Here is a 10,923-nt window from a genome sequence, read left to right on the forward strand (position 1 = left end):
TTATTGCTGCTGGAGTTTAAATGAAAAGTGTATTTAATATTGAGACGTTTGTTTCTGTGAAATAAGATGGTAAAGTTTAAGAGAAGTGCCATCTTCATCTTTCATCTCTGCCTTGCAGGACTTTGCAATAAAGATGAAAATAAACTGACTTTATTTTTTATCTTTGTCTCTTTTGTGCTTTATTCCTTTAAAATATCCTGGAAATATAAAATGTTTATTCTGAACTTAATGAAATGAACATTTCAGGTGTTAAATCAGATGAAAACTGGCTTTTTCCTGATAAAGTGATGTTAAATAAAAACGTGCTGCAGTGTGAACAGCTCTGCAGTTACTCACTGCCGTCACTAGATGGCGGGATTTAACCAGCTTTACATGAATGAAGCGTTTCATTAAGAAGAAAAAGAGTTTCAGATGCTTCATGTCAGAATAAATAAACCTGGTAGTTCAGCTCTGTGGACTAATCCAGATCCTCCGAAAGAAAACAAGCATCCTTCAACCATTTAACTCTTATTTATGAATCATTCAGGAATAAAGAAAAAATCTCCAAAGATGAACCAGAGTTGTGTCCACACATAACAGACAACTGGACCTGAACCTTACTGAATCAGTGTGGGATCATCTGGACAGAAACATCTGAAGAAGAGTTTTAGGAAAGTCCTTAGATGATCCTGGAGAACTGTTCCTGTAGACCACAGGTGTCAAACTGCAGCTCTCCAGGGCCGGTATCCTGCAGGTTTCTGTTGTCCCCATGCTCCAACACCATCCATCCTCCACTTGAGGCAGGACCTGACTCCCGACCCGGAGAGGGCAATCCACCCTATTCCGGCTGAGGACCATGGTCTCAGATTTGGAGGTGCTGATTCTCATCCCAGCCGCTTCACACTCGGCCACAAATTGCTCAAGCAAGAGCTGGAGATCACGACCAGATGAAGCCAACAGGACCACGTCATCCGCAAAAAGCAGGGACCCAATCCTGAGGCCACCAAGTCGGATCCCCTCAACACCTCGGCTGCGCCTAGAAATTCTGTCCATATAAGTTATGAACAGAATCGGTGATAAAGGGCAGCCTTGGCGGAGTCCAACCCTCACCAGAAAGGAATCCGACTTACTACCGGCAATGCGGACCAAGCTCTGACACCTGTCGTACAGGGACCGGACAGCTCATACAAGGGGGTCCGCTACCCCATACTCCCGGAGTACCCCCCACAGGAGCCCCCGGGGGACACGGTCGAATGCCTTCTCCAGGTCCACAAAGCACATGTAGACTGGTTGGGCAAACTCCCATGCCCCCTCCAGGACCCCAAAGAGGGTATAGAGCTGGTCCACTGTTCCGTGACCAGGACGAAACCACACTGCTCCTCCTCAATCCGGGATTCGACTATCCGGCGGACCCTCCTCTCCAGGACCCCTGAATAGACCTTACCAGGGAGGCTGAGGAGTGTGATTCCCCTGAAATTGGAACACACCCTCCGGTCCCCCTTCTTAAAAAGGGGGACCACCACCCCAGTCTGCCAATCCAGCGGTACTGCCCCCGATGTCCACGCGATGCTGCAGAGCCGTGTCAGCCAGACAGCCCCACAGCATCCAGAGCCTTAAGGAACTCCGGGCGAATCTCATCCACCCCCGGGGCCTTGCCGCCAAGGAGCTTTTTGACCACCTCAGCGACTTCAGCCCCAGAGATAGGAGAGTCCACCCCTGAGTCCACCAGCTCTGCTTCCTCATCGGAAGACGTGTTGGTAGGATTGAGGAGGTCTTCGAAGTATTCCTTCCACCGACCCACTACGTCCCGAGTTGAGGTCAGCAGCTCCCCACCTTCACTGTACACAGTATTGATGGAGCACTGCTTCCCCCTCCTGAGCCGCCGGATGGTGGACCAGAATCGCCTCGAAGCCGTCCGGAAGTCTTGCTCCATGGCCTCGCCGAACTCCTCCCATGCCCGGGTTTTTGCCTCGGCAACAGCCAAAGCCGCATGCCGCTTAGCCCGCCGGTACCCATCAGCTCTGAATGAAGACGACAAATAAAAAGTAAAACAAGCCACCAGATCAGGAAGAGAAGTAAAGATAAAGGTTTTCTACATGCAGTAAAACAGCTGCAGTCTGATGTGGATTCATGAGTTTATTAGCCTCTTGCTGATAGCTAAAAGTCTATCAGCCATGTTGTCACTTCTTATTCATTCATTTAATTATTAAGCCCTGACGGAAGCAGCGTGTGGCCAAAAATATTGTCTTTATTTTATTAGTTCCACTGTGAACTAGTTGTTCACATGGAAACATTTAATGATAAAAAAAGCTCCTTGATTTGTTGGTGCCGAAACAACCAAATACTGCCTCAGCGCTGAAGTGATGGATTACTTCTGTTCTGCTCTGAAACAAAGCAGGAAACATTTCCAGGGATTCACATTCAAACTAAAGGGAGTCTTAGAAGACGGGGAGGACAGCGGTGCAGAGCGGGAACACAGTGAGAGCTGGAAACCATGTTTACATAACACGTATGTCAGGAACAAGCAAAGAATCGTGTTGTAATGTTCAGACTCTTTGATCTGCTTGGTGACGTTTTAAGGTTTTATTAAAATGTTATATATGACTATATTGTATAATCAAACAAGCACAAAGGTAAGACTCTCATGAGTTCATGAATAAATAATGTTTAGTAACAAACTCACAATGCTGAATGAGATGAAAACAGAAGCTTTGAGTGGAAATGTATAAAAAGCAGAATCTGTTAGGACCTCTGTTCCCTCCGGTACATCTGTTAGGACCTCTGTTCCCTCCGGTACATCTGTTAGGACCTCTGTTCCCTCCGGTACATCTGTTAGGACCTCTGTTCCCTCCGGTACATCTGTTAGGACCTCTGTTCCCTCCGGTACATCTGTTAGGACCTCTGTTCCCTCCGGTACATCTGTTAGGACCTCTGTTCCCTCCAGTACATCTGTTAGGAACTCTGTTCCCTTCAGGACGATCTTTGCAAGTATTCCACCTCTTGTTGTGACAATCTTCATCACGTTGTCTGCAACCATTCTAGTCGGTTAGTAAAAATGTTCTGTTTGTTTGTAGTGACAAAATTCACCTAAAGACACACTTTTCTGCTTTCTCCTTCCACATAACAATATTAACATCGTCAATGGTGTTTTGTAAATTGTACTTGCTGCTGGAATGGCTGTTTAACAAGCCAAATACGTTCTCGGTCGCTTACAGTGGCCTGGCCGTGAAGCTAATGCTGCTCAAACCAACAACACCACAAAAATATTAAATTGATTTTAAAAGAAAAAATTTAAATTTCTGAAAACCAGTGCCTGTTGACACATAAAACAGATCTTAACAAACAGAGCAGCATTTAGTGTTGTGTAAAACGTTTTTTTTTTCCCGTCTTGTCATGCAGTTATTTCTGCTGTGAATAAAACAGTTAAACTCTTCCCTGACTCTGAGCTCTGCTCGTTCCTCCAACGACTTCAACAGGCATGCACAGTGGTGTGTTCACGCTAATCATGTCCGGGCATCAGCCTTGTAGTTTTTATCTACCATAGAAGCAGATTTTTAAGTTGTGCTAACTTATTAAATCTCTATGTTTAGTTTAAGCACAAATATCTGCTGAGAAAATTTCCTACATTTTTATTTAGACCAATTGACTAAACTAAATGATCAACTCATTGTAAAGTGTAAACAAAAATGATGCGGAAAAGGTTGTTAACTTAGTGTTTCTTCTGCTGTCCAAACACATGATGCTACGTTAGCGGGTCATGTACTCTCAACACAGAAGACAGATTCGTAGACAGTTTCAAGCTAAAACTGGTCTGTTTTTAAGGAGCTTAGTCACTTGAGGCAGAGAACCGGAGAATTCCACAGGAAACCACCGGGGGCAGTGTTGGGTTGTATAGCTGACACGCTACCAGAGAAGTGAACAAAACAGAGAAGAAGAAAAGGAACCGGAGGAAAATGACCGGAAGCCGCCAAATAAAAAACACCCGAAGAAGACGCATAAAATGTTGAAAACAGCAACCAAAGAAAAATAAAAAAATAAAAAAACAACTGTGGTTTTAAATGATAAATAAAGTAATAAATAAATAAATGTATCTCTGCTGAATCCGTAAAGATGAATGTAAGAACTGGAACTGGAATAACAGCGTCTGAAGCACAACCGGTACGGAAACGGAAGCTTAATAAAAGAAACATTGTTCATCAGGCTGTTTGTTCATGAGATGTGTGGAAAAGACATTTTAATCAGTTTAACATGAACTTCAGACTTGACAGCCTCTGGTTATTGATGTCTGTTGACTCGAGGCTTTAAATTCGGCACAGACTGAATCATCTGGCGGTGAAACAGTAGCGATGCAATGCAGCTCTGCAGGTTGGAGTAAAAAAAGGCTCTGATGACTCACTGCATCCTACCTACATAATTATTTGTGCTGCTTTGTGTTGTAAGGCGGTTGTTCTTCCTCCTGTTGTTTGTGCTGCATGACTGAACCTTTTCATGCGTTTTTCAGCTTTTAAAACTGTTGCGTCCTTCAGGTTGAAGAACTAAACTTCTTTACTGAATCATCATAAGTTTTCTTTTTAAGAAGTCTTCATTTTCAGTAAATGCAATTGATGCCTGTTAAAATGTTAAAAGGGTCTCTTTCAAATTAAAATAGTAAGCAATGATTTGTTCATGTAATTATTTTAAAATAAACCTCTCTAAAGAGCTTACATTAATTAAGAAAAAAAACATTACAGAAACAATTTATTTACTAAATTTATCATGTTAAATTAATATCTCATTGTTGGTGTTATTACCTGTTTTGCTTTAAGTAAGTTTCTTTCTTTCTATTTATTTGTTCATTTATTTCCCCCTTTTTACTCTCATATGTTTGATTTTTATACTATTTATTTTTCACACTTTCCATCTTTTACTTTTACATATTTTTTCATTCTTGGTTTTTTCATCATCCATCTACCTGAAATAAAAATTTTATATATCCTTTAGGTTTGCTGTCCCCCAGCGCACAGAGATTCCTCCTGATTCTCTGAATCTACAGATTATACTATACCCTGTAGAAGGTGGTATTTCCAAAGCCTATGGAACAATTTTCTGAGCTTTTATTTCTGGTTTGTCTCAGATTGGTGAAGCTCTGTCCATCTTTCCATCTGAGACTCTGCCTCTCTGAAATGCTCCTCATGTTACTGACCTGTTGCCATAAGCTCTTCTATTTGTTACTTTTTCTGCTCTTTGTTGCTCCTGTTCCAGCCGCTTACAGACATGTTGCTGCAATAATGTTTTCCTTTGATAAAAACCCTCAGTTTCATCATCCGACATGTTGTTTATCTTCTACTAGGAAAAAAACATCATCCGACATGTTGTTAATCTTCTACTAGGAAAAAAACATCATCCGACATGTTGTTAATCTTCTAATGGGAAAAAAACATCATCCGACATGTTGTTAATCTTCTACTGGGAATAAAACATCATCCGACATGTTGTTAATCTTCTACTGGGAATAAAACATCATCCGACATGTTGTTAATCTTCTAATGGGAAAAAAACATCATCCGACATGTTACTAATCTTCTACTGGGAATAAAACATCATCCGACATGTTGTTAATCTTCTACTGGGAATAAAACATCATCCGACATGTTGTTAATCTTCTACTGGGAATAAAACAATATCCGAAATGTTGTTAATCTTTTACTGGGAATAAAACATCATCCGACATGTTGTTTATCTTCTACTGGGAATAAAACATCATCCGACATGTTTATCTTCTACCGGGAAAAAAACATCATCCGACATGTTGTTAATCTTCTACCGGGAATAAAACATCATCCGACATGTTGTTAATCTTCTACCGGGAATAAAACATCATCCGACATGTTGTTTATCTTCTACTGGGAATAAAACATCATCCGACATGTTGTTAGTCTTCTACTGGGAATAAAACATCATCCGACATGTTGTTTATCTTCTACTGGGAATAAAACATCATCCGACATGTTGTTTATCTTCTACTGGGAATAAAACATCATCCGACATGTTTGTCTTCTACTGGGAATAAAACATCATCTGACAAGTTGTTTATCTTCTACCGGGAATAAAACATCATCCGACATGTTGTTAATCTTCTACCGGGAATAAAACATCATCCGACATGTTGTTTATCTTCTACTGGGAATAAAACATCATCCGACATGTTGTTTATCTTCTACTGGGAATAAAACATCATCCGACATGTTGTTTATCTTCTACTGGGAATAAAACATCATCTGACAAGTTGTTTATCTTCTACTGGGAATAAAACAATATCCAACATGTTGTTAATCTTCTACTGGGAATAAAACATCATCCGACATGTTGTTTATCTTCTACTGGGAATAAAACTTCATCCGACATGTTGTTTATCTTCTACTGGGAATAAAACATCATCCGACATGTTGTTTATCTTCTACTGGGAATAAAACATCATCCGACATGTTTATCTTCTACTGGGAATAAAACATCATCCGACATGTTGTTTATCTTCTACTGGGAATAAAACATCATCCGACATGTTTATCTTCTACTGGGAATAAAACATCATCTGACAAGTTGTTTATCTTCTACTGGGAATAAAACAATATCCAACATGTTGTTAATCTTCTACCGGGAATAAAACATCATCCGACATGTTGTTAATCTTTTACTGGGAATTAAACATCATCTGACATGTTGTTAATCTTCTACTGGGAATAAAACATCATCTGCCATGTTGTTAATCTTCTACTGGGAATAAAACATCATCCGACATGTTGTTCATCTTCTACTGGGAATAAAACATCATCCAACATGTTGTTAATCTTCTACTGGGAATAAAACAATATCCGACATGTTGTTAATCTTCTACTGGGAATAAAACAATATCCAACATGTTGTTAATCTTCTACTGGGAATAAAACATCATCCGACATGTTGTTAATCTTCTACTGGGAATAAAACAATATCCGACATGTTGTTAATCTCCTACTGGGAATAAAACAATATCCAACATGTTGTTAATCTTCTACTGGGAATAAAACATCATCCGACATGTTGTTAATCTTTTACTGGGAATTAAACATCATCCGACATGTTGTTTATCTTCTACAGGGAATAAAACATCATCCGACTGTAACCAACCTTATATGTAAGAGTGTAGAGACTATTGATCTGGGCAATTAAATCAGAAGTCTAGGTAACTGCTGGAGGAGGTGGGGATACAGTGAACAGCGACAAATGTTATAAGTTTGGATAACAGGTGGATTATTATTAACAGTGACATGGCACAATGTACAATATTTACAGCTGTTCAGATTATTCAAAAGGTTGCAACAAATAAGATTTCATTCAACCCAGCCAGTTTCGCTGTCTTCGCTCCCAGTTATCCAAGTCAAGGTTTGTGGTTCAAAGAGATGAGAATTGTCCATATGTATAAATATATCAGTTCTTTTTGAGTCCATGAGTGCTGAAAGTCCAAATGTGCATTGTGTGTTTGAATGGACAACGGTGGGAGCAGCTGGCTGCAACAATCTCCTACCAGACTGTAGAGGAGACAATCCGGGTAGCGGTTCAGGCTCTTGTTCTAGCTCACCATCCAATTCCTTGTACCCCACAGGGCACACCTGGCCTGCATCAAAACAGCAAAGCCAATCATCAGTCAAAATAATCATCAGGATTCATGAACCCTTGGTTATTTTCACTACTTCCATTAACTTGGTGCACACAGTTCAAATCACTTCAAAATCTGTTCAGGTTACTTAAGCAACACATACAATAATAGAAAACATATCAATGCAACACTCTATGCACTTACAGTATGTTGCTGAATTCAAAACACAAAATCAAACCATTCAACTGACAGCGTCAGCATCAGCAGTGGATGCACCAATGTAGGCACAGCCACAAACAGGCAGACTCACCAATCCAAGGTAGGAGTCCGCCTGCAATGACGTTCACAGCGCCCACGGTGGGCATAGACGTGTCTAAAATATATGACGACAGTCATAAGTCACAAGAAACACCTGATGGCGTTTGAATGAGTTTGTTCGGGACCAACCTGTTGCAGCCTCCTCTGACGTTTCTCACACACCTACTGGGAAAGACGCCAGCAGCGTGTAAGAAGAATTGCCGCAACTCGAATTGGCCGGACAGGCTCAGACGTCACCGTGCGTGCATACGTAAAGTGTCACGTGAACAAACGGTGCGTTCAAGTACAATCCGGCACTATAGCGACACATACTCGTAGCACTATGTGGGCTACACGACATTTTGTTAATCTTCTACTGGGAATAAAACATCATCCGACATGTTGTTCATCTTCTACTGGGAATAAAACAATATCCAACATGTTGTTAATCTTCTACTGGGAATAAAACATCATCCGACATGTTGTTAATCTTCTACTGGGAATAAAACAATATCCGACATGTTGTTAATCTTCTACTGGGAATAAAACATCATCCAACATGTTGTTAATCTTCTACTGGGAATAAAACAATATCCGACATGTTGTTAATCTTCTGCTGGGAATAAAACATCATCCAACATGTTGTTAATCTTCTACTGGGAATAAAACATCATCCAACATGTTGTTAATCTTCTGCTGGGAATAAAACATCATCCGACATGTTGTTAATCTTCTACTGGGAATAAAACATCATCTGACATGTTGTTAATCTTCTACTGGGAATAAAACAATATCCGACATGTTGTTAATCTTCTGCTGGGAATAAAACATCATCCAACATGTTGTTAATCTTCTACTGGGAATAAAACATCATCCGACATGTTGTTTATCTTCTACTGGGAATAAAACATCATCCGACATGTTGTTAATCTTCTACTGGGAATAAAACATCATCTGACATGTTGTTAATCTTCTACTGGGAATAAAACATCATCTGACATGTTGTTTATCTTCTACTGGGAATAAAACATCATCCAATATGTTGTTAATGTTCTACTGGGAATAAAACATCATCTGACATGTTGTTAATCTTCTACTGGGAATAAAACATCATCTGACATGTTGTTAATCTTCTACTGGGAATAAAACATCATCTGACATGTTGTTAATCTTCTACTGGGAATAAAACATCATCTGACATGTTGTTAATCTTCTACTGGGAATAAAACATCATCTGACATGTTGTTTATCTTCTACTGGGAATAAAACATCATCCAATATGTTGTTAATGTTCTACTGGGAATAAAACATCATCTGACATGTTGTTAATCTTCTACTGGGAATAAAACATCATCTGACATGTTGTTAATCTTCTACTGGGAATAAAACAATATCCGATATGTTGTTAATCTTCTACTGGGAATAAAACATCATCCAACATGTTGTTAATCTTCTGCTGGGAATAAAACATCATCCGACATGTTGTTAATCTTCTACTGGGAATAAAACATCATCTGACATGTTGTTAATCTTCTACTGGGAATAAAACATCATCCGACATGTTGTTAATCTTCTACTGGGAATAAAACATCATCTGACATGTTGTTCATCTTCTACTGGGAATAAAACATCATCCGACATGTTGTTTATCTTCTACTGGGAATAAAACATCATCCGACATGTTGTTTATCTTCTACTGGGAATAAAACAATATCCGACATGTTGTTAATCTTCTACCGGGAATAAAACATCATCTGACATGTTGTTTATCTTCTACTGGGAATAAAACATCATCCGACATGTTGTTAATCTTCTACTGGGAATAAAACATCATCTGACATGTTGTTAATCTTCTACTGGGAATAAAACATCATCCGACATGTTGTTTATCTTCTACTGGGAATAAAACATCATCCGACATGTTGTTTATCTTCTACTGGGAATAAAACAATATCCGACATGTTGTTAATCTTCTACCGGGAATAAAACATCATCTGACATGTTGTTTATCTTCTACTGGGAATAAAACATCATCCGACATGTTGTTAATCTTCTACTGGGAATAAAACATCATCTGACATGTTGTTTATCTTCTACTGGGAATAAAACATCATCTGACATGTTGTTTATCTTCTACTGGGAATAAAACATCATCTGACAAGTTGTTTATCTTCTACTGGGAATAAAACATCATCCGACATGTTGTTAATCTTCTACTGGGAATAAAACATCATCCGATATGTTGTTTATCTTCTACTGGGAATAAAACATCATCTGACATGTTGTTTATCTTCTACTGGGAATAAAACATCATCTGACAAGTTGTTTATCTTCTACTGGGAATAAAACAATATCCGACATGTTGTTAATCTTCTACTGGGAATAAAACATCATCTGACATGTTGTTTATCTTCTACTGGGAATAAAACATCATCTGACATGTTGTTTATCTTCTACTGGGAATAAAACATCATCTGACAAGTTGTTTATCTTCTACTGGGAATAAAACATCATCTGACAAGTTGTTTATCTTCTACTGGGAATAAAACATCATCCGACATGTTGTTTATCTTCTACTGGGAATAAAACATCATCCAACATGTTGTTAATCTTCTGCTGGGAATAAAACATCATCTGACATGTTGTTTATCTTCTGCTGGGAATAAAACATCATCTGACATGTTGTTTATCTTCTACTGGGAATAAAACATCATCTGACATGTTGTTAATCTTCTACTGGGAATAAAACATCATCTGACAAGTTGTTTATCTTCTACTGGGAATAAAACATCATCCGACATGTTGTTTATCTTCTACTGGGAATAAAACATCATCCAACATGTTGTTAATCTTCTGCTGGGAATAAAACATCATCTGACATGTTGTTTATCTTCTGCTGGGAATAAAACATCATCTGACATGTTGTTTATCTTCTACTGGGAATAAAACATCATCTGACATGTTGTTAATCTTCTACTGGGAATAAAACATCGTCTGACGGCATCTGCATATTTCGTTATACTCCTGACATT

Source organism: Telmatherina bonti, assembly GCF_933228915.1.
Source record: "Telmatherina bonti genome assembly, chromosome: 14".
In the NCBI taxonomy this organism is placed as follows: Eukaryota; Metazoa; Chordata; class Actinopteri; order Atheriniformes; family Telmatherinidae; genus Telmatherina; species Telmatherina bonti.